Below are 24,216 nucleotides of genomic sequence, written 5' to 3'. Positions count from 1 at the left end.
ACAACTATGTGTACTTGGACGAGAGTAGTTTTAGGATGGGTAACCTCTTGGGAAGTTTGAAGCTATGATGTTTTTTAAAGAGTCAGGATCGCAAAACTAAATATTTTAAGGATCAGTCGAAAGAAAATGATTACATGGAGAAGCGTTTAAATAAATTAAGGGTGCATGACAAGATGGGTGCGATCATACCAGCACTAATGCACCGGATCTCATCAAAACGCCGTAGTCAAGCGTGCTTGGGCGAGAGTAGTACCATGATGGTTGACCTCTTGGGAACTCCTCATCTTGCACCCCTATTGTTTTCAAAATTTTACATTTTATTTTAGTTTTTGGTGTTTTTTTAATAAAATCGGGGTGGAACGAACGAGAAAAAAGTCGAGGATCGTAAAATTAAATATTTTAATAATAGGAAGAAAATGGTTACACAAAGAAGCATTTAAATAAATTAGAGGTGCAAGACATGATTTGTGCGATCATACAAGCACTAATGCATCATATCCCATTAGAACTCTACAGTCATGCGTAATTGGGCAAGAGTAGTACTAGGATGGGTGAAATCCTAGGAAGGTAACATGTTGCACCCCTCTTTTTTTTAAGATTTTATATTTTATCTTAATTTTTTGTGTTGTTTTTCTTTAAGAATTGGGGTGGAACGAGCAGGAAAAGAGATAGGGACTGCAAAATTAAATATTTTAAGGATCAGTTGGAAGAAAATGGTTACATGGAGAATCGTTTAAATAAATTAAGGGCGCAAGACATGATAGATGCGATCATACCAGCACTAATCATTGGATCCCATCAGAACTTCATAGTGAAGCATGCTTGGGCGAGAGTAGTACTAGAATGGTTGACCTCATGGGAAGTCCTCGTATTTTACTCTTCTTTTTAATTTTTAATTTTATCTTAAAATTTGGTTTTTTTAAAATATCTAGGGTGCAACAAGTGAGAAAACAACTAGGGATCAAAAAGTTAAATAGTTTAAGGATTAGCCAAATAAATAGTTACACAGAGAAGCGTTTAAATAAATTTAGAGCGTAAGGCATGATGGGTTTGCTCATACCAGCACTAATACACTGGATCTCATTAGAACTCCACAGTCAAACGTAATTGGGAAAGAGTAGTACTAGGATGGGTGACGTCCTACGAAGTCCTCGTGTTACACTCCTCTTTTTTTTAAATTTTATATTTTATCTTAATTTTTGTGTTTTTTCCATTCAGAGTGGAACAAGTGGGAAAAGTGTCGGGGATCACTAAATTAAATATTTTAATGATTAGTCAGAAGAAAATGGTTACATGGAGAAGCATTTAAATAAATTATGGTCGCAAACCAAGATGGTACGATCATACCAGCACTACTGCACCGAATCCTATCAGAACTCCACAATTTAGTGCGCTTGGACGAAAGTTGTAATGTAAAGGGTGACATCCTGTTAAATCCTCATGTTGCACTTTTTTTTTCAAAATTTTATACTATATCTTAATTTTTCGAGTTGTTTTTTAAAAATGAGTCGGGCTGGAATGAGTGGGAAAAGTTTCGGGGATCGTAAAATCAAATATTTTAAGGATTAGTTAGAATAAAATGGTTACATGTAGAACTATTTAAATAAATTAAGGATGCAAGACATGATGGGTGTTATCATACCAGCACTAATGCACCGGATCCCATCAAAACTCTGCAGCTAAGTGTGCTTGGGCAAGAGTAATACTAGAATGGGTGACCACCTAGGAAGTCCTTGTTTCGCACCCTTTTTTAAAAAAATACACTTTATTTTAACTTTTGGTGTTTTTTTAAATGAGCCAGGGTAGTACGAGCATAAAAGAGATGGGATCGCAAAATTAAATATTTTAATGATTAGTCGGAAGAAAATGGCTACTTGGAGTACCATTTAGATAAATTATGGGTGCAAAACATGATGGGTGTGTTATACCAGCACTAATGTATCGAATCCCATCAGAACTCCGTAATCAAGCGTGCTTGCACCAGGGTAGTACTAGGATTGGTGAGCTCCTCGAAAGTCCCAATGTTGCACCCCTATTTTTTTGATATTTTTTATTTTATCTTAATTTTTTATATTTTTTTCATTTGAGGTGGATCGAGCGGGAAAAGCGTTACGATCACAAAATTAAATATTTTAAGGACTAGTCAGAAGAAAATGGTTACATGGAGAAGAAATTAAATAAATTAAGGGTGTAAGACATTATGGGTGTGATCATACCAGCACTAATCACCGGATCCCATCAGAACTCCACAGTGAAGCATGCTTGGACGAGAGTAATACTAGGATAGTTGACCTCCTGGGAAGTCCTCGTGTTACACCCCTATTTTTTTAACAGAGTCGAGATGGAATGAGCGAGAAAAAGTCGTGAACATAAAATTAAATATTTCCAGGATTAGTCAAAAGAAAATTGTTACACAGAGGAGCGTTTAAATAAATTAGGGGCACAATACATGATGGGTGCGATCATGCCAGCACAAATGCACCGGATCCCATCAGAACTCTGCAATTAAACGTAATTGGCAGAGAGTAGTACTAGGATCGGTGACTTCCTGGGAAGACCTCGTGTTATACCTGTCTTTTTTTTAAAAAAATTATATTTTATCTTAATTTTTTGTGTTTGTTTTTTTCATTCATGGTGGAATGAGCGGGAAAGGAGCTTGAAATCGCTAAATTAAATATTTTAAGGTTTAGTCAGAAGAAAATGGTTACATGGAGAAGCATTTCAATAAATTATGACCTCAAGACATGATGGGTGCGATCATACCAACACTTTTGCACTGGATCCCATCAGAACTCCGTAATTAAGCGTGCTTAGGTGGACGTTGTGCTACAAAGGGTGACACCCCGAGAAGTCCTCATGTTGCACCCCTCTTTTTTCATATTTTATATTTTATCTTAATTTTTTGTGTGCGTTTTTTTTTTTTTTTTTTGCAAAATGAGTCAAGGTGGAACTAGCGGGAAAAGTGTCGGGGATTGCAAAATCAAATATTTTAAGATTAGTTAGAAGAAAATGGTTACATGGAGAAGTGTTTAAACAAATTAAAGGCGCAAGACATGATGGGTGCTATCATACAAGCACTAATGCATCAGATCCCATCAGAACTCCGTAGCTAAGTGTGCTTGGGAGAGAGTAATACTATGATGGGTGACCACCTGGGAAGTCTTTGTTTTGCTACCTTATTTTAAAAAAAAAATTTACACTTTATTTTAATTTTTGGTGTTGTTTTATTAAATGAGTCGGGGTGGACCGAGTAGGAAAAGTGATGGGATCGCAAAATTAAATATTTTAATGATTAGTTGGAGGAAAATGTCTAATTGGAAAAGCGTTTAAATAAATTAGAAGTGCAAGACATGATGGGTGCCATCATACTAACACTAATGTGTCAGATCTCATCAGAATTCCGCTATCAAGCGTGATTGTGTTTGTATAGTACTAGGATAGGTGACCTCCTCGAAATTCCTCGTGTTGTACCCTTATTTTTTCAAAATTTTATATTTTATAATAATATTTTATTATTATTTTCATTCGGGGTGGAATGAGCGGGAAAAGAATTAGGGATTACTCGAAGGAAAATAGTTAGATGGAGAAGCGTTTAAATAAATTAAGGGCGCAAGATATGATTGTTTGATTATACCAGCACTAATACAACATATATCATTAGAACTTCACAGTCAAACGTGCATGGACTAGAGTAGTACTATGATGGGTGACCTCTTGGGAAGTCCTCGTGTTGCACCCCTCTTTTTTGAAATTATATAATTTATATTAATTTTTTGTGTTGTTTTTTAAATGAGCTGGGGTGGAACGAGCAAGAAAAGAGTTGGGGATAGAAAATTAAATGTTTATGGATTAGTCGAAAATGAATGATTACATGGAGAAGTGTTTAAATAAATTAAGGTTGCGAGACATGAAATGTGTGATCATACCAGCACTAATATAACACCTAACACGTATAATTATACCAATTTAGGTTATAGATGTCGCATGAATTTCATAAAACATTTCCCAACTCAAAAGTGATTTAAAATTTTATTTTCTTCAAGTGGTAACTGATAATATAAAAATATTAAATCAAATAAAACTATCACATGATATTTAAAAAATATATTTGTCATAATCAAATATGTCTATTTATAATAATAATAATAATAATTCATATTATCCATATTAAAATAACATAAAACGATTTAGTTTATCCATTACAAACCAGTTCCCAAAATAGTTTAATAGAGCAACTATGACATTTATATGTACACTCCACTAACTAAGTCAAAATTACATTATAGGATGTCTTATTGATATCATAATATATTCCTTGATGCTTGATGTCGCAATGTACTCTTTACTTCTATTCTGAGTTTTTACCTACGCGTGAAAATCATCACAAGCTAAGTATATACTTAGTGAGGCAATCAAAACAATAAACATTGCAATACAAATCATGCATGATATCATTTTCCAATTCCATCATCAAAACGACATAATATAAATAAAATCATTTTTATCAATAACTATTACCCAAAAATTTTAATCCATGAGGAACTCGGTATAGGAGTCAAATATTGCACAATAGTTCTGAGGTCAAGCTTTACTCACCTAATAATGCACCGTTGTGTTGAGGTAGAGCTTTGCCCACCTAACTTGTACTATTTGTCGTCATTAGACACTCTAGTACAACTTAAATTTACAGCTGCTATACTTTATGGCATGTCATTAATACCACTGAACCTCAATAACATACTTGGACATCTAGTCATGAATTAAATCATTCATGGAAACACATAACCATGTAATAAACATTAGTGCATTTCATACACAAAATAACATCTATGGTAAAATATCATATTTATCTATGATCAATGTATTATAATTTCACACGTTGACATATCAATGCCATGTCGAAGTTATGAAAAATGTCATAATATCATGCTGATATAAACAAGATAGAATTGTCACAAGTCTTCATGATGATTTATCAAACATCTATATACAATGTCATGCATGTATTGCACTCACCTTGAAACTTTATATATATCAAAACATGTGCCTCAGTATGCTCCACACTAAGTCATTTTTATTCTTGATTTGCTTCGATCAAAAAATCAATCACGATTTGTACAAAATCACAAATTGATATATATCCACATGTTAGTATTTTACTAACATAAATACATCTCCAAAACAAAATCCATAATATACTTGAAACTAATTCTCTACCAAAATACTTGAACACATAATTATTCTTTTAATATTGTCACGAACTTTTCCAATTTACACAAAATAATCCTTCTCCATTTTATCACTTAAATTTTTAAATACCAAAATTCCAGCATAGAAATTATTACCATCCAATGCTTTTACAAAGGCACAATTACATTTAATTAACCCAGCTATACAAATATTGCACTGAAATCACCAAACATTTCAAACATCCAAAATAGTCATATTTCACATCTTAACACTCATTTCAATTGCAAAATAGTAATTTCTAGCATAGTACATCAATTATTAAACAATTACAAAATCATTCATAACTTTTTTAAAATTGGTAAATTGATCCCCTAACTTTTCAAAAATTGTAGAATGGTCCCCAACTTTTTTTAAGGCTTGTAACATACTTCCTACATCATTTCCAGCCCTTACATAAATTTTCCATAAATTTTCTCACCCAAACATACCATGGTCGAATTCTTTAAAACTAGGTATGCACTCCTTACTCAGCTAGTCTTTGCTTTTATCTACGCGTGAAATCAACACACTCTAAGTATTTACTTAATGATGCATAATAAAGTAAAAAGCTACAATTCATACATATCATGTCTATAGAAATACGAAAAAAATCGATCGATAACTTTCATACACGAAGTATGTCGAAATGGTAATTCACCTTTTATGAATACCATGGGTGTCACCTCTTATGCCAAAAATGCACCGTTATGTATTAAACAAAATCGATCAGTAACTTTCATTAGTGGCACCTTTTATGCCGAAATGCACCTTTGACTCTTAATGCACATACAATGGGCTTTTAAGTCAAATTCATAGGTTTAGACAACTATTTTGGCAACATTGACAACCATTGAACAACATCAATATTCATCCATTCATTTTAGAGTAGTTCATACTCTAAAACTTATTCATAATATCACTCCTATACACATTATGAAAATATACCAAAATGTTGTAAAACATACATTTAACAAAACATTCGAGCTTGACTCATCACGAGTCTTCCTCATATCATATATGTACAATAAATGCACTCACTTGATATGCCTCACTAATATTCTTTATGGATGTCTAGCTATTCGATAACTTTATCTTTGCCCTTTTTATTGCTTGACTTTGGAGCTTGGTTATGATATACACAAGCATCCATAATTATATATACCATCCAAATTTTAGTATACTTTCTAGCATTTATTCCTTTAATAATACTTAAAATACTATTATTTTTCAAATTCTATTAAAAATTCATCAAATCTTACAATTCTAGGCTCAATAGTATTGGTACACATACTATGGTATCGATATTTCTATATTATGATATCGATACTCCCTTTCAGTATCGATACAATTTTTGCATTTTGGAATCCATAGTATCAATACCCCCGTAGTATCAATACTAGTTGCATAAGTATCGATATTGTTCATCATATTTATTCAAATTTAAACCTATAGTATCGGTATTGTTTTTCCAATACCGTACTTGTACCCATATTTTTCATTTTTTATTTCGATTTTTACCCAAATTTTATTAAATTCTCTTACTTTTACCTCCAACAATACCCTTAAACTTATGATCGTCACTTAACCCAACTAACTTTCATACATTTAGCTTCTCATAACATCTAAAATCTCCTAAGAACATCCCAAACTAAGAATCACACTACTTTTTCATACATGTTTTTAATCACATTCAAGGATTCTCCTATTTACATCTTTTACAAGTCAAATATACTTATAAACCTTAATAAAAAAACATATTTCAACATATTACTCAAAAACCCATTTTCTCAATCTCAAATAAATCATCCATCTCTTAGTTTTAATCCTCTTTAAACATTCCTTAAGCTTTCACATCACTTAAGGTTTCAAGACTAAACCAAAAACGAAAGGAAAAACTATCTAGATGAAGTTTTACCTTTGGCTATGGGGAAAACGAGAACACGGGAAGAAGGAGAAGAAAACCAAGTTCTTGTCAGTTTTTTTTTCATTTCTCCTTTTTATCCTTATTAAATATCTTGTTCTTAATAATTAGTCTTATCCAAATTTCCTAATTCATTTCTTGTATTTTACCATTTATTCAATTAAATCGTCTAAATTTTAAATCCTTTCATTATTGTCACCGACCCAATATATGGGGTATTACAATTCTCCCCTTAAGAAAAATTATCCTCGAATTTTAGGAAGTACCTGATACGAAGAGGTGTGGAAACTAATTCCTCATATCCTCCTCTCTTTCCCAAGTAGCTTTTTCTACCTTATTGTATGGTTTTGCCAAAGTAATTTAACTAGATGAATCTTCTTGTTACGCAGTTCTTTGCTTTCTTGAGCCAATATCCACACTGGTACTTCCTCGTAAGTCAGATCTGGTTAGATCTCTATTTCCTTTGGTGTGATAATATGGGATGGATCTGACTGGTACCTTCTGAGCATCGACATGTAAAAAACATTACGGATCTTGTCCATATCAAGAGGCAAAGATAATTGATAAGCTACTGGTTCGACCCTTATCAAAATCTCATAAGATCTAATGAATCTCGAACTTAGCTTTCCCTTGCACCCAAATCACAATACTTTCTTCCAATGTGCCACTTTCAAAAATACCTTGTCTCACACTTGAAATTCAATTTCTTTTCATTTTAAATCAACATAGGACTTTTTTCAATCTAAGGCTATCTTTAGTATATCCTGGATAATTTTCACTTTCTCCTTCATTTTTTCATCAAATTCGGGCCAATTGGGTTTCGATCTTTTATTTAATGGAGTTCGGAACTTCCTCCCATACAAAGCTTCATACAGATCCATCTTAATACTCAATTGGTAACTGTTGTTATAAGCAAATTCTGCTAAAGGCAAGTACCTTTCCCACGATCCTTTGAACTCAATCACACATGCCCTTAGCATATACTCCAATACTTGAATACTTCGTTCTGACTGCCCATCTGTTGGTGGATGAAAAGCTGTGCTGAAATTCAATCGAGTATCCAATGCCTCATGGAAAGACTTCTAGAATCTTGAAGTAAACCTTGGGTCTGGATAAGAAACAATTAACATAGGCACTCCCTGCAGCCGAACTATCTCTCTTATATATAATTCCGCAGATTTATCCATCGAATAATCCACCCGAACTGGAATAAAGTGAGTTGTCTTGGTCATTCTATCCACAATTACCCATATTGAGTTATTTGTACCGGGTAAAAAGGTAGCCCGTAACAAAATCCATTGTAACTTGCTTCCACTTACACTCAGGAATGGATATCGGGTGTAGCAGTTCGAAAGGCACTTGATGCTCAGCTTTCACTTGCTGCCATGTCAGGCATTTTGCCATAAACTCTGATACAACTCTTTTCATACCAGTCCACCAATAACGACTCTTTATATCTCTATACATATTATTTCCTCCTAGGTGCATCGTGAAAAGACTATAATGTGCCTCGGAGAGAATATCTTTTTTTAATTCTTCATTGTATGGAAAGCAAAGTATTCGACGATAATAAAAACATTCATCCCTCATTATTTCGAAGTATTTGGCCTCATCTTTTTCTACTTGAACAATTATAGTCAAATATTTTTCATATTCTCCTTGTAGCTCTTTTATCCAATCCAAAAACATCGACTTTAGCTTAAGCTCAGCAATTAAGGTGTCATCTTCCTTTACTGACATACGTGTATCCAAAGCTCATAGAGCTGCAAAAGTCTTTCGACTAAGTGCATCAGCTACCACATTACCTTTTCCTAGATGATAATCGATCATCACATCATAATCTTTTAAAAGTTTGATGCATCTTTTCTGCCTCAAGTTCAGTACTTTTTGAGTCAACAAATACTTTAGACTTGTAATCCGTATAAATATGGCACTGCTCACCGTACAGATAATGACACCAAATTTTCAAAGCAAACACAACCGCTGCCAATTCCAAGTCATGTGTCGGGTAATTTCTCTCATGAGTTTTCAACTATCTTGAGGCATAGGCCACAACTTTTCCTTCTTGCATAAGCACACATCCCAACCCATTATGAGATGCATCACTAAAAACTACATAATCTTTACCTGACTCAGGTTGTACAAGCACTGAGGCTTCTATTACAATTCTCTTTAGCATTTTAAAACTTTCTTGACATTTCTCCAACCAAAGAAAAAGTCACATATTTTCGTAACAACTTAGTTAGCGGTGAAGCTAACATTTACAAGTTCTTCACGAACCATCTATAATAACCAGCAAGCCGCAAGTAACTCTGAATTTTAGGAATATTCTTTGGGGGTTACCAATCCACTATGGCTTGAATATTTTTTGGGTCTACTCTTATGACTTCTGCAAAGACTATATGACCAAGGAAAGCAATATTATCTAACCAAAATTCAGACTTGGATAATTTGGTATATAACTTCTTCTCTCGAAGAGTCTGAAGAACAACGCAAAGATGAGCATCATGATCCTATCTTGACTTGGAATACACCAAAATATCATCGATAAAAACCACCATAAACTGATCCAAGTAAGGTTGGAATACTTGGTTCATCAAGTCCATAAATGCCGTAAGAGCATTAGTCAAACCAAATGGCATTACCGAAAATTTGTAATTTCCATAGCGAGTTTGAAATTTTATTTTTGAAATAACATCCTCTTTTATCTTTAATTGGTGGTACCCCAACCTCAAGTGTATATTAGAAAACACTGTTGCACCTTTTAGTTGATCGAACAGATCATCAATCCTTAGAAGAGGATACTTATTCTTTATGGTTACTCTATTTAACTGATGATAGTCGATGCATAGTCACATAGACACGTCATTATTTTTCAAAAAAAAGCATAGGTGCTCCCCAAGGAGAAACACTGGGTTCTGACAAATCCCTTATCAAGTAACTCCTATAATCGAGCCTTTAATTATCTTACCTCTGTTGGAGCTATTCGATATGGAGCCATAGAAATAGGTTCAGAATCCGGGTAAACCTCAATCTAGAATTCCACCTAGCGGTCTGGAGGTAATCCTGATAACTCTTTCGGAAAAATATCAGGAAACTCTCTAACCGTTGGAATATCATCTAATCTCACTTTCAAAACTCGAGTGTCTATCCCAATATCTAGAAAAGCTATACACCCTTTTGACATCATTTTCTTTGCAGTCATGACTGATATCACATTGGATGGTGATTTCACTTTTTCACCGATCGCTACTATTTCGGATCCTTCCGTATCCTTCAAAAATGATTGCTTCTTACATCAATCAACCCATCCATGACATAGAGACAACCAATCGATGCCTAAAATGATTTCAAACCCGTCGAAGGGAAACTCCATCAAGTTTGTCGGGAACACAATACCTTGAATCTTTATCGGGCATTTTTTACATACCCGCATTACTATTGCACTATGACCTATAGGGTTTACCGCTATCATCTCACTAAAAATTGGTTATAAATGAATTCCTCTAGTTCTAACCAAATTAGTACCAATGTATGAGTGTGTAGAACCAGGGTCAACCAAAACAAACACAGGTTCATCAAAAAGATGGAATGTACTTGTTAAGATTTCCAGGTCATCCTGATCCTCATTAATCTTAATGTTGTAAATCATGTCTACTTCTCGAGTCTCTAGTAGTGGTATTGACTCAGATGGTCATCTAGATTTACCTCTTCCTCTGCTTCTATTAGAAGCTGCCACCGATCTCTCAGATTGTGCTGAACTATCCCCTGATTTCTTAGGATAGTTTCACCACAGTGGAAACAAGCTCCATTGAGAAATATGCATACTTCATAGTGAAGTTTGCCACATGTCTGACATGGAGTTCTCTCTCCAAATGCTATACCCGAGCTAGCAACAAAAGATTGGGATTATTTAGTTTTCTGTGAAGCTGCAGTAGAACCATCTCTATCAATATATCGGGAACTCGAGCCCCTGCATCTTTTAGCATGATGGGGAGTTGAAAGCTTTCCAACTCTTTTCCCCGTCTGCATACTCTGCTTAGCTGCTAGAGTCTCCTATTGAGTTATTTTAATAGCCTTAGCTAGGTTAATACCTTCTTGCAAGGTAGGTAAGTTCAAAGCCAACATCATCTCTTTCAACTTTGGCCTCAAACCTTCAATGAACCAATCACATCGAGCCTTGTCATTGGGAACTACCTTAGTAGAAAAATAGCTCAGCTTGTTGTATTCAACCTCGTACTCATGTACTACTCGATCACTTTATTTCAAATTAAAGAAATTTAGCAGCATCGTTCGTCTAAACTGTTCACCAACATAATTGTTCTTAAATTCCTCCTAAATGAACTTCCAGGTTACTTGCTCCAGTGGTGCATACATCGTAGTATTTAACCACTATACTCGAGCTAATCCCCGAAGTAAATATACAACTCCACCTAATTTTTCAGAATCCAAGAAGTGAAGACTTTCAAGCATTACCATAACATCATTTAGCCATAAGTCAGCCTCCGTAGGACCTTCACCCTCTTCTCCCCGGAACTCAGGAGCTCCTAAACTATTCAACTCTTTTGGAATCAACATCCTCGGTGCTGGAGGAGAACGGAAGGTGGAGGATATTGGAAATGAATCAGAATGGCATCGAGAGCTTGCATAAAAGCTCCAAAATTTGGCACAGACATACCCTGAAGTGCAGGTGCAATAGCATTTTCAGATGTAATCGAATGCTCACTATTAGCCTCATAACTTTTGCTACCCGATCATTCTCTAATTTTTTGTTACCCCCGCTCTTCGCGAGTTCAAAGATTTCGATATCAATCACACTCTAATGAAACTGTATCAGTAACCTTGAATCTTAATGGCATGTAACCCTTTTTATAAATTCAAATAAACCCAATTTTGGCCGAGAATCGGCTAAACCTATAGCTCTGGTACCAATAAATGTAACATCCATTTCCTGTATACATATATGTACACAAGTCACAGGTGTCATATGACTTTTAGGAACATTTAGTTATTTGTAAAACCCATAAAAGTTTGTTTCAAAAATAAAACAAAACATTCTTTGTAACATATTATAAAAATTATAACTTTAATACATTACAGAGCATTTTTCATAAGTTCAAATGCATGCCATCTAATTATTAAAAGTAGACATAATTGTCCTATAGTTACTGATGAGTCAACCTTGGATTGATGATCTCTGTTGCATTCCTTACTCGGCTAGTCTTTGCTTTTACATACGCATGAACTCAACACACGCTAAGTACTTACTTAGTGAGGCATAATAATGTAAAGGAACTACAATTTATACATAAGTATATAACTGCTATCGAAATATGAACTAAATCTTATAATTAAAACCATTTTATCAAACCAAGTTTCTTTCCTATAATCATCGAAACTATTCTTAGTATGCCCATCATGCCTATCTTTATATGTATTTTTCCCAATTATCCTTTATTTTTCCTAATGTATGTCAAATGACAATGTAAGGTACATGCATTGCACCGAAGTGCCGAAATGGTCATTAACCTTTTATGAATACCATGGGTGGAAGCTTTTAAGCTGAAAATGCACCGTTATGCATTAAACAAAATCGATTGATAACTTTCATACACGAAGTATGTCGAAATGGTAACTCACCTTTTATGAATACCATGGGTGCTGCCTTTTATGCCGAAAATACGCTGTTATGGATTAAACAAAATCGATCAATAACATTCATTAGTGGCACCTTTTATGCCTAAATGCACCTATGACTCTCAATGCACATATAATGGGCTTTTTTCTTACTTGTTCCTCCGTGGCTTTTTTTAAAAAAACAACACCAATAATTAAGATCAAATATAAAATTATAAAAAAGAGGGGTGAAACATGAGGACTTCTCTCGCCCAAGCACACTTCACTACGAAGTTTTGATCGAATACGGTGATTAGTGTTGGTATGATCGCATCCATCATGTTTTGCGCCCTTAAATTATTTAAACGATTCTCCTTGTAACCATTCTCTTCCGAGTAATCCTTAAAATATTTAATTTTGCAGCCCCATCTCCTTTCCTCCTCGTTTCACCCCAGATCTTAAAGAAAAACACCTCAAAAAATTAAGATAAAATATAAAATCTTGAAAAAATAATGGTATAACATGTTGACTTCTGACGATGTCACCCATCCTAATATTACTCTCACCCAATTACGCATAACTGCAGAGTTCTGATGGGATCCGATGCATTATTGCTGGCATGATCGCACAAATCATGTCTTGCACCTCTAATTTATTTAAACACTTCTCTGTGTAACCACTTTCTTCATATTAATCATTAAAATATTTAATTTTGTGATCTCTGACTTTTTTCTTGTTCGTTCCACCCCGATTTGATTAAAAAACAACACCGAAAACTAAAATAAAATGTAAAATTTTGAAAAAATAGGGCTGCAACACGAGGACTTCCCAAGAGGTCAACCATCATAGTATTACTCTCTCCCAAGCATGTTTGACTACGGAGTTTTTATGGGATCTGGTCCATTAGTGCTGGTATGATCGCACCCATCATGTCTTGTGCCCTTAATTTATTTAAACGCTTCTCAATGTAATCATTTTCTTTCGACTAATCCTTAAAATATTTAGTTTTGTGATCATGACTCTTTAAAAAATATCATAGCTGCAGACTTCCCATGAGGTTACCCATCCTAAAACTACTCTCGTCCAAGCACGCATAGCTATAAAGTTCTTATCGAATTTGTACATTAGTGCTGGTATGATCACACCCGTCATATTTTGCACCCTTAATTTATTTAAATGCTTCTCCATATAACCTTTTTCTTACGACTAATCCTAAAAATATTTAAATTAGTGATCCATGGCTCTTTTCCTGCTCGTTCTACCCCGAATTAAAAAACAACACAAAAATTAAGATAAAATATTAAATTTCAACAAATGAGGGGTGCAACATGAGGACTTTCCAGTAGCTCACCCATGCTAATACTATTAACACCCAAGCATGATTAACTGCGGAGTTCTGGTGAGATCTGGTGTATTAGTACTAGAATGATCCCACCAATAATGTCTTACGCCATTAATTTACTTAAACGCTTCTCCATGTAAGCATTTTCTTCAAACTAATCCTTAAAGTATTTAGTTTTTTGATCCCCGACTATTTTCCTGTAACACCCATTTCCTTTATATGTTTTCGTACACATGTCACAGGTGTCACATGACTTTTGAAAACACTTACTTATTTGTAAAACCCATAAAATTTTGTTTCAAAAATAAACAAAACATTTTAATATAGAAATAAAACATTATTTGTAACATATTAAAAAAATTATAACTTTAATACACTTCAGAGCATTTTCATAAGTTCAAATACATGCCATATAATTATTAAAAGTAGACATAATTGTCCTATAGTTACTGATGAGTCAACCTTGGATTGATGATCTCTGCTACACTCCTTACTCGACTAGTCTTTCCTCTTACCTATGCGTTAAATCAACACACGCTAAGTATTTACTTAATGAGTCATAGTAATGTAAAGGAACTGCAATTCATACATAATTATATCATGTCTATGGAAATACGAACTAAATCTTATAATTCATAAGAATAATTAAAACCATTTTATCAAACACAATTTCTTTCCTAAAGTTATCGAAATTATTCTTAGTATGCCCATCATACCTATCTTTATGTATATTTTTTCCCAATTATCCTTTATTTTTCCAAATATATGTCAAATGAGAATGTAATGTATATGCATTGCACCGAAGTGCCAAAATTAGCATTCACCTTTTATGAATACCATGGGTGGCACCTTTTATGCCGAAAATGCACTGTTATGCATTAAAGAAAATTGATCGATAACTTTAATTAGTTGAACCTTTTATGCCGAAATGTACCTATGACTCTCAATGCACATACAATGGGCTTTTAAGTCAAATTCACAGATTTAGACATTTATTTTGGCAACATCAATAACCATTGAACAACATCAAAATTCATTCATTCATTTTAGAGCAGTTCATACTCTAAAACTTATTCATAATATCACTTCCAAACACATTATGAAAATATATCAAAATACTGTAAAATATACATTTAACAAAATATTCGAGGTTGACTCATCGCGAGTCTTCCTCTTTTCATATAAGTACAATAAATGCACTCACCTGATATGCCTCATTAATATACTTTAAGGATGTCCAGCTATTTGACAACTTTACATTTGCCCTTTTTCTTGCTTGACTCTGGAGCTTGGTTATGATCTATACAAGCATCCTTAATTACACATACCATCCAAATGTTAGTATACTTTCTAATTTATTCCTTCAATAATACTTAAAAATACTATTACTTTCAAATTCTATTAAAATTTCATCCTATCTTACAATTCCAGGCTCAATAGTATCAGTAACCCTATTATGGTATCGATACTTCTATACTATGGTATCGATACTCCCTTTCAGTATCGATACCATTTTTGCATTCTATAATCAATAGTATTGATACCTTCCTATTAGTGTCGATACCCCAACAATATAGATACTACTTGCATAAATATCAATATTGGTAATCGTATTTCTTCCAATTTAAACCTTTAGTATCAGTAATGTTCTTCCAGTACCGATACCCGTACATAGATTTTTTTCATTTTTCATTTAGATTTTTAGCCAAATTTCTTTAATTTCTCTTACTTTTACCTCCAACAATACCATTAAACTTGTCATCACTTAACCCAACTAACTTTCCTCCATTTAGCTTCTAATTACATCTAAAATCTCCGAAGAGCATCCCAAACTAAGAATCACACTATTTTTTCATACATGTTTTTAATCACTTTCAAGGCTTCTAATCTCTTATTTACTTCTTTGGAAAGTCAAATATATGTGTAAACCTCAATAAAAACTCATACATATCACTCAAAAATAATTTTCTTCAATCCCAGATAAATCATCAATCTCTTAATTTTTATCCTCTTTAAACCTTCCTTGAGCTTCCATATCACTTAAGGTTTCAAGACCAAACCAAAAACAAAAGGAAAAACTAGCTAGATGAAGTCTTACCTTTGGCTATGCGGAAAACGAGAACATGGGAAGAATGAGAAGAGAACCAAGTTCTTGACAGTTTATTTTTTTACATTTCTCTTTTTTATCCTTATTAAATATCCCCTTTAAATGAATATTAAATTCATTCTATCTAAAAGATTAAATTGGCCCTCTATTTTTCCATTTTTAATAATTAGTCTTAACCAAATTTCTTAATTCCTTTCTTGTACTTTACCATTTATTCATAAAATCCTCCAAATTTTAAATCATTTCATTATGGTCTCTTAACCGGTATTTGGGGTATTACATTTTCGGCTAATTCCACCTCAGCTCTATTAAAAAACAACAGCAATAACGCTTCTCAATGTAACTATTTTCTTTCGACTAATCCCTAAAAAATTTAGTTTTCTAATCCATGGCTTTTATTCCAATAGTTCCACTCTGATTCTATTAAAAATTACCCAAAAAAATAAGATAATGTAGAAAAAAGAGGGGTGCAACACGAGGACTTCCCAGGAGGTCACCCATCCTAGTACTACTCTCGCCCAAACAAACTTCACTATGGATTTCTGATGGGATCCGATGCATTAGTTCTCGTATGATCACACCCATCTTGTCTTGCATCTTTAATTTATTTAAATGATTCTCCATGTAACCATTATCTTCTGACTAATCGTTAAAATATTTAATTTTGTGATATCAAGCTCTTTTCCCGCTTGTTCAACCCTGACTCTTTTAATAAAAAAATAATTCCAAATATTAACATAGAGAATAAAATTTCAAAAAAATAGTGCTGCAACACGAGGATTTCTCGGGAGGTCACCGATCCGAGTATTACTCTTGCCCAAGCATGTTTCGTTGCGGAGTTCTAATGAGATCCGATGCATTAATACTGGTATGATCGCACCTTGACTCTATTTAAACACTTCTCCATTTATTTAAACATTTCTCCTTTTAACCATTTTCTTCCGACTAATCCTTAAAATTTTTAGTTTTTCAATTCTTAGTTATTTTCCCGTACGATAAACCCTTACTCTATTAAAAAAACATTAAAAACTAAGATAAATTATAAAATTTTTAAAACGGCGGATGTAACATGAGGACTTTCCAAGAGGTCACCCATCCTAGTACTACTTTCACCAAAGCACGCTTCACTACAAACTTCTGATGGGATCCGATGCATTAGTGCTCGTATGATTGTACCCATCAAGTCTTGCGCCCTTAATTTATTTAAATGCTTCTTCATGTAACCGTTTTCTTCTGAACAATCGTTAAAATATTTAATTATATGATCTCAGGCTCTTTTTCAGCTCGTTCTACCTTGACTCTTTTAATTAAAAAACAACATCAAATATTAAAATACAATATAAAATTTTGAAAAAATAGGGGTACAACATGAGGATTTCCTAAAAGGTTACCCATCATTGTACTACTATCTCCTAAGCATTCTTCATTGCGGAGTTCTGATGAGATCCAATGCATTAATACTTGTATGATCGCACCTATCATGTCTTGCGCCCATAATTTATTTGCACACTTCTCCATTTAACCATTTTATTCCAACTAATCCTTAAAATATTTACCTTTTCAATCCCTGACTATTTCCCGCACATTCCACACCTACTCTAATAAAAAAACAATAATAATTGAGATAAAATATAAAATATAGAAAAAAGGGGTGCAATAAAAGGACTTTCCAAGAAGTCACCCATCATAGTACTACTCTCAACCTACAATGCTTCACTATATAATTCTGATGGGATCCGGTGCATTAGTGCTATTATCATCGCACCTATAACATCTTGTGCTCTAAATTTATTTAAACGCTTCTCCATGTATCCATTGTTTTCCGACAAATCCTTAAAATATTTAATTTTGTTGTTCCTAACTCTTTTCCTTCTCATTTCACCCCGACTCCTTTTTAAAAAACAACACCAAAAACTAAGATATAATTTAAAATTTTGAAAAAAAAGAGGGGTGGAACACCAGGACTTCCGAAATGGTCACCCATCATATTACTACTCTCGTCCAAGCATGCATAACAGCGAAGTTCTAATAGGATCCAGTGCATTAGTGCTGGTATAACCGCACCCACCATGTATTGTTCTCTTAATTTATTTAAATGCTTCTCTATGTAACCATTTTCTTATAACTCATCCTTAAAACATTTAATTTAGCGATACCCCACTCTTTTCCTAATCGTTCCCCCACGAATGAAAAAAACAACACAAAATATTAAGAGAAAATATAAAATTTCAAAAAATAAGGAGGCAACACGAGGACTTCCCATGAGGTCACCCATCCTAGTACTACTTTTTCCTAATTACGTTTGACTGCGGTGTTTTGAAGGTATCCGGTGCATTAGTGTTGATATGATCACACCCGGCTCTTTTCCCGCTCAATTCATCCCGACGCTATTAAAAAAACAACACCAAAAATTAGGATAAACTATAAAATTTTGGTAAAAGAGGGGCGTAACACAGGGACTTTCCACGAGGTCACCCATCCTACTACTACTCTCACCCAAGCACACTTCACTAAGGAGTTCTGATTGGATCCGGTGCATTAGTGCTCATATTATCAAACCTATCATATCTTGTACCCTTAATTTATTTAAACTCTTCTCCATGTAACCATTTTCTTTCGACTAATCCTTAAAAATTTGAATTCAATCACAACTTTTTTCACGTTCGTTCCACCCGACTCTTTAAAAAACAATACCAAAAATTAAGATAAAGTATAAAATATTGAAAAAAAGGGTAAAGTATAAAATATTGAAAAAAAGGGTTCAACACGAGAACTTTTGAAAAGGTCACCCATCCTAGTATTACTCTCGCCCAATCACAGTTAACTGCGAAGTTCTGATAGGAAATGGAGCATTTGTGCTGGTGATCACACCCATCATGTCTTGTGCCCTTAATTTATTTAAATGCTTCTCCATGTAACCATTTTCATGTAAATAATATGTAAAACATTTAATATAATGATCCCTGACTCTTTTCCCACTCGTTCCACTCCTAACGAAAAAAAAACACCAAAAAAACTAAGATAATATATAAATTTTTTAAAAAAAGGTGCAACACGAGGACTTCCCAGAAGGTCACCCAACCTAGTACTACTCTCGACCAATTACGATTGACTGCCGAGTTCTGATGGGATCCAGTACATTGGTGCTAGTATGATCGCACCCATCATGTCTTACACCACTAATTTGTTTAAACGCTTCTCCGTGTAACCATTATCTTCAAACGAATCCTTAAACTATTTAATTTTGCGATCTCTGGCTCTTTTCTTCCCTATATCTTTTCTCGCTTACTCCACCTCGGCTCTTTAAAATAACAATACCAAAAAGTAATATAATGTGTAAAATTTTGAAAAAATAGGGGTACAGTACGAGGACTTCCCAAGAGGTCAGCCATCCTAGTCCGACTCTTGCCCAAGCACACTTCACTACGAAGTTCTGATGGGATATGACGAATTAGTGCTTGTATGATCAAATACATCATATCTTGTGCGCTTAATTTATTTAATTGCTTCCCCATGTAACCATTTTTTTACCAATCTTTAAAGTATTTAATTTTGTGATTTTAAGCTCTTCTCTTGCTCCTTCCACTCTGACTCTTTAAAAAAACAACATTAAATATTAAGATAAAGTATAAAATTTTGAAACAAAGGGATGCAACACGATGACATCCCAGGAGGTCCCCCATTCTAGTACTATTTTTTCCAAAGTACACTTCACTACAAAATTTTGATGAGATCTGGTGCATTAGTACTAGTATGATCACACCCATCATGTCTTACGCCCTTAATTTATTTAAACGCTTCTCCATGTATCCATTTTCTTTCGACTAATCCTTAAAACATATAATTTAGTGATCCCCGACTATTGTCACTACTCTCGGCCAAGCAAGCTTCACTACAAAGTTCTGATGGGATCCGGTGTATTAGTGATGGTATGATTGAACCCATCATGTATGGTGCCATTAATTGATTTAAACACTGCTCCATTTAAAAAATTTCTTCAGAGTAATCCTTAAAATATTTAATTTTGCGATCCTGACACTTTTCGTTGTCGTTCCACCTCGTCTCTTTTAAATAAACAAAAAATAAAAATTAAGATAAGGTATATAATTTTGAAAAAATAGGGATGTAACACGAGGACTTCCTAGAAGGTCACCTATCCAAGTACTACTCTCTCCCAACCACACCTCACTACAGAGTTCTGAGGGGATCTGGTGCATTAGTGCTCGTATGATTGCACGCATCATGTCTTACGCCCTTAATTTATTTAAACACTTCTCCATGTAACGAGTTTCTTTCGGCTAATCCTTAAAATATTTAATTTTGTGATCCCAAGCTTTTTTCCCACTCATTACACCGTGAATCTTTTAAAAAACAACACCAAATAGTAAGATAAAGTAAAATATTTTTTAAAAAATGAGTGCAACAGGAGGACTTGCCAAGAGCTCCCCCATTCTACTACTACTATCGCCCAAGCTTGCTTTACTACGGAGTACTGATGGGATCTGGTGCATTAGTTCTCGTATGATCGCACCTATAATGCCTGGTGCCCTTAATTTACTTAAACGCTTCACCATGTAACCATTTTCTTCCGACTAATCCTTTAAACTTTTAATTTTGCGATCCCCAACTCTTTTACCACTGATTCAACCCCGTAACATTAAAAATCAAAAATAAGATAAAGCATAAAATTTAAAAAAAAGGTGCAACACGAGAACTTCCGAAGAGGTCACTAATACTACTCTCCCCCAAGCAAGCTTAATTAAACAGTTTTGATAGGATCCGGTGCATTAGTGTTGGTATGATCACACCCAGCATGTTCTGCGTCCTTAGCTTATTTAAATGCTTCTCCATGAAACAATTTTCTTCCAACTAATCCTTTAAACAATTAAATTAGCGGTCCCCGGATCATTTCCCTTTTATTCCACCCCGAATGAAAAAACACAAAAATTAAGATAATATATAAATTTCTAAAAATGAGTGGAGAAATACGAGGACTTCCCAGAAGGTCATCCTAGTGTTACTCCCGCCGAATTATGGTTGACTACGGAGTTCTGATGGGTTCCAGTACATTAGTGCAAGTATGATCGTACCCAACATGTCTGGCGTCACTAATTCATTTAAACGCTTCTTCGTCTCAGCATTTTCCTTTGACTAATCCTTAAACTATTTAATTTCACGATCATTGGCTCTTTTCTCAGTCATTCCACCTCAGCTTTTTTAAAAAATACAACACCAAAAATTAAGATAATGTATAAAAATTCAAAAATAAAGTGAGGTACAACACGAGGACTTCCCAGGAGGTCACCCATCCTAGTACTACTCTCGTACATACACACTTCACTATAAAGTTCTTATGGGATTTGGTGCATTAGTGCTCGTATGATCGCACACATCATGTCTTGCGCCTTAATTTATTTAACTGCTTCTTCATGTAGCCATTTTCTTTACATGAATCCTTAAAATATTTAATTTTGATATCCCAGTATCCTTTCTTGCTCGTTCCACCCCAACCCGTTTAAAGAAAAAAACACTAAATATTAAGATAAAGTATATAATTTTGAAAAAAAGGGTGTAACATTATAACTTCCCAGGACGTCACCCATCCTACTACTACTCTCGCCAAAGCACAACTCACTGCAAAGTTCTAAAGAGATCTAGTGCATTAGTACTGGTATTATCTCACCCATCATGTTTTACGCCTTTAATTTGTTTAAACGCTTCTCCATGTAATCATTTTCTTCTAACTAATACTTAAAACATTTAATTTAGCGACCCCTAACTTTTTTCCATCTCGTTCCACCCCGAATTAAAAAAAAATAACACAAAAAATTAAGATAATATATAATTTTTTAAAAAATGGGTGCAACACGAGGACTTCCTAGAAGGCCACCCATCCTAGTACTACTCTCACCCAATAACGGTTGACTGCGGAGATCTCATAGGAAGTGAATTAGACTTTGTATGATTGCATTCATTATGTCTTGCGCAACGAATTAATTTAAATGCTTCTCCGTGTAACCAGTTTCTTCTAAATAACCCTTAAACTATTTTATTTTGTGATCCCCGACTCCTTTCATGGTCTTTCTACCTCGTATCTTCTAAAAAAACAACACCAAAAATTAAAAGAATGCATAAATTTTTTGAAAAAACGAGGGAACAACACGAGGACTTCCAAGGAGGTCACCCATCCTAGTACTACTCTTGCCTAAGCACACTTCACTATGGAGTTCTGATGGGATTCGATGCATTAGTGCTCGTCTAATCCTAAAATATTTAAACGCTTCTCCATGTAACCATTTTCTTTCGACTAATCCTAAAATATTTAATTTTGTGATCCAATACTTTTTTTCCACTCGTTCCACCTCGGATCTTTAAAAAAACAATTCCAAATACTCAGATAAATTATAAAATTTTAAAACAATAGGGGTGCAACATGAAGAATTCCCTAGAGGTCACCCATCTTAGTACTACTCCGGAGTTCTGATGATATCCGATGCATTATTACTAGTATGATCACACCCATAATATATTGTGCCCTTAATTTATTTAAATATTGTTCCATTTAACCATTTTCTTTCTACTAATTCGTAAAATATTTAGTTTTACAATCCCCGACCCCTTTTCCACTCGATCCACACTGAGTTTATTAAAAATACAATACTAAAAATCAAAATAAAATATAAGATTTGAAAAAAAAGAGGGGTTCAATACAAGGGCTTTCGAGGTGGTCACGAGAACTTTCAAAGAGGGCTTTCAAAGAGGACTTTCAAAAGGTTTACAACACCAAAAATTATGATAAAGTATAAAGTTTTAGAAAAAAAAAGTGTACAACACGAGGACTTTCAAAGATGTCACCAATCATGTATGTCACCCTTAATATTTTTAAACGCTTCTCCGTGTATCTATTTTCTTCCAACTAATCATTAAAATATATAGTTTTCGATCCTCAACTCATGTTCTGCTTGTTCCAACCCATCTCTTTTAAAGAAAACAACGCCAAAAATAAAGTTAAAATATAAAATTTTGAAAAAGGGGTGCAACACAAGGACATCCCAGGAGGTCACCCATCATAAAACTACTCTCACCCAAGCACAATTCGCTACGAAGTTCTGATGGGATCCGGTGCATTAGTGCTGGTATGATTGAACCCATCATGTATTGTGCCCTTAATTTATCTAAACACTACTCCATGAAAAAAATTTCTTCTGAGTAATCCTTAAAATAGTTAATTTTATCATCCTTGACACTTTTCCCGCTCGTTCCACCTCGTCTATTAAAAAAACAAAAAACAAAAATTAAGATAAGGTATAAAATTTTAAAAAAAGAGGGATGGAACACGAGGACTTCTTAGTAGGTCATCCATCCTAGTACTACTCTCTCCTAAGCAAACTTCACTATAGAGTGCTGAAGGGATCCGGTGCATTAGTGCTCGTATGATCACAAACATCATGCCTTGTGCCTTTAATTTATTTAACGTTCTCCATTAAACCATTTTCTTTCGACTAATACTAAAATATTGTTTTTTGTGATCCAAGGCACTTTTTCCAATCGTTCAACCCCGACTCTTTAAAAAAATAACTCCAAATACTCAGATAAAGTATAAAATTTTGAAATAATAGGGGTGCAACACGAAGACTTCCCGGGAGGTCACCCATCCTAGTACTACTCTCACCCAAGCACACTTCACTGCGGAGTTCTGATGAGACTTAATGCATTAGTACTGGTTTGATTGCACCCATCATGTCTTGTGCCCTTAATTTATTTAAATGCTGCTCCGTATAACCTTTTTTTTACTATTCCGTAAAATATTTAGTTTTACGATCCCCAACTCCTTTTCTACTCGATCCACACTGAGTCTAATAAAACAAATACCAAAAATTAAAAGAATATATAAGTTTTGAAAAAAAAAGAGGTAATAGAAGAGCTTTCCAGGAGGTCACCCATCTTAGAACTACTATCTCCTAAACACCCTTTACTACGGAGTTCTGATGGGATTCAGTG

General features: G+C 34.2%; 23 pseudogenes; 8 read left to right on the top strand and 15 right to left on the bottom strand.

Moving 5' to 3' along the window:
* Positions 1-175: 175 nt before the first annotated feature.
* Positions 176-294, top strand: LOC120142479 (annotated as a pseudogene).
* A 468-nt stretch (positions 295-762) lies between these two features.
* Positions 763-880, top strand: LOC120142615 (annotated as a pseudogene).
* A 166-nt stretch (positions 881-1,046) lies between these two features.
* LOC120142537 lies at positions 1,047-1,165 on the top strand (annotated as a pseudogene).
* Positions 1,166-1,628: 463 nt separating this feature from the next.
* LOC120142609 lies at positions 1,629-1,747 on the top strand (annotated as a pseudogene).
* A 455-nt stretch (positions 1,748-2,202) lies between these two features.
* LOC120142492 lies at positions 2,203-2,320 on the top strand (annotated as a pseudogene).
* A 134-nt stretch (positions 2,321-2,454) lies between these two features.
* On the top strand, positions 2,455-2,573 carry LOC120142560 (annotated as a pseudogene).
* Positions 2,574-2,749: 176 nt separating this feature from the next.
* On the top strand, positions 2,750-2,868 carry LOC120142544 (annotated as a pseudogene).
* Positions 2,869-3,058: 190 nt separating this feature from the next.
* On the top strand, positions 3,059-3,177 carry LOC120142610 (annotated as a pseudogene).
* A 10,396-nt stretch (positions 3,178-13,573) lies between these two features.
* On the bottom strand, positions 13,574-13,692 carry LOC120142607 (annotated as a pseudogene).
* A 392-nt stretch (positions 13,693-14,084) lies between these two features.
* LOC120142564 lies at positions 14,085-14,203 on the bottom strand (annotated as a pseudogene).
* Positions 14,204-16,679: 2,476 nt separating this feature from the next.
* LOC120142504 lies at positions 16,680-16,798 on the bottom strand (annotated as a pseudogene).
* Positions 16,799-16,978: 180 nt separating this feature from the next.
* On the bottom strand, positions 16,979-17,097 carry LOC120142469 (annotated as a pseudogene).
* Positions 17,098-17,274: 177 nt separating this feature from the next.
* LOC120142481 lies at positions 17,275-17,393 on the bottom strand (annotated as a pseudogene).
* Positions 17,394-17,573: 180 nt separating this feature from the next.
* On the bottom strand, positions 17,574-17,692 carry LOC120142552 (annotated as a pseudogene).
* A 470-nt stretch (positions 17,693-18,162) lies between these two features.
* Positions 18,163-18,281, bottom strand: LOC120142555 (annotated as a pseudogene).
* Positions 18,282-18,657: 376 nt separating this feature from the next.
* Positions 18,658-18,776, bottom strand: LOC120142523 (annotated as a pseudogene).
* A 483-nt stretch (positions 18,777-19,259) lies between these two features.
* On the bottom strand, positions 19,260-19,378 carry LOC120142592 (annotated as a pseudogene).
* A 957-nt stretch (positions 19,379-20,335) lies between these two features.
* On the bottom strand, positions 20,336-20,454 carry LOC120142529 (annotated as a pseudogene).
* A 1,033-nt stretch (positions 20,455-21,487) lies between these two features.
* On the bottom strand, positions 21,488-21,606 carry LOC120142584 (annotated as a pseudogene).
* A 760-nt stretch (positions 21,607-22,366) lies between these two features.
* On the bottom strand, positions 22,367-22,485 carry LOC120142531 (annotated as a pseudogene).
* Positions 22,486-23,246: 761 nt separating this feature from the next.
* LOC120142582 lies at positions 23,247-23,365 on the bottom strand (annotated as a pseudogene).
* A 176-nt stretch (positions 23,366-23,541) lies between these two features.
* On the bottom strand, positions 23,542-23,660 carry LOC120142568 (annotated as a pseudogene).
* Positions 23,661-23,833: 173 nt separating this feature from the next.
* On the bottom strand, positions 23,834-23,952 carry LOC120142579 (annotated as a pseudogene).
* Between the last annotated feature and the right edge of the window lie 264 nt (positions 23,953-24,216).

The sequence above is a fragment of the Hibiscus syriacus genome, unplaced genomic scaffold (assembly GCF_006381635.1).
Source record: "Hibiscus syriacus cultivar Baekdansim isolate YM2019G1 unplaced genomic scaffold, ASM638163v2 tig00110830_pilon, whole genome shotgun sequence".
Taxonomy (NCBI): Eukaryota; Viridiplantae; Streptophyta; class Magnoliopsida; order Malvales; family Malvaceae; genus Hibiscus; species Hibiscus syriacus.
The sequence above is the reverse complement of the archived record's forward strand: the minus strand, read 5'-3'. Positions and strand labels throughout refer to the sequence as shown.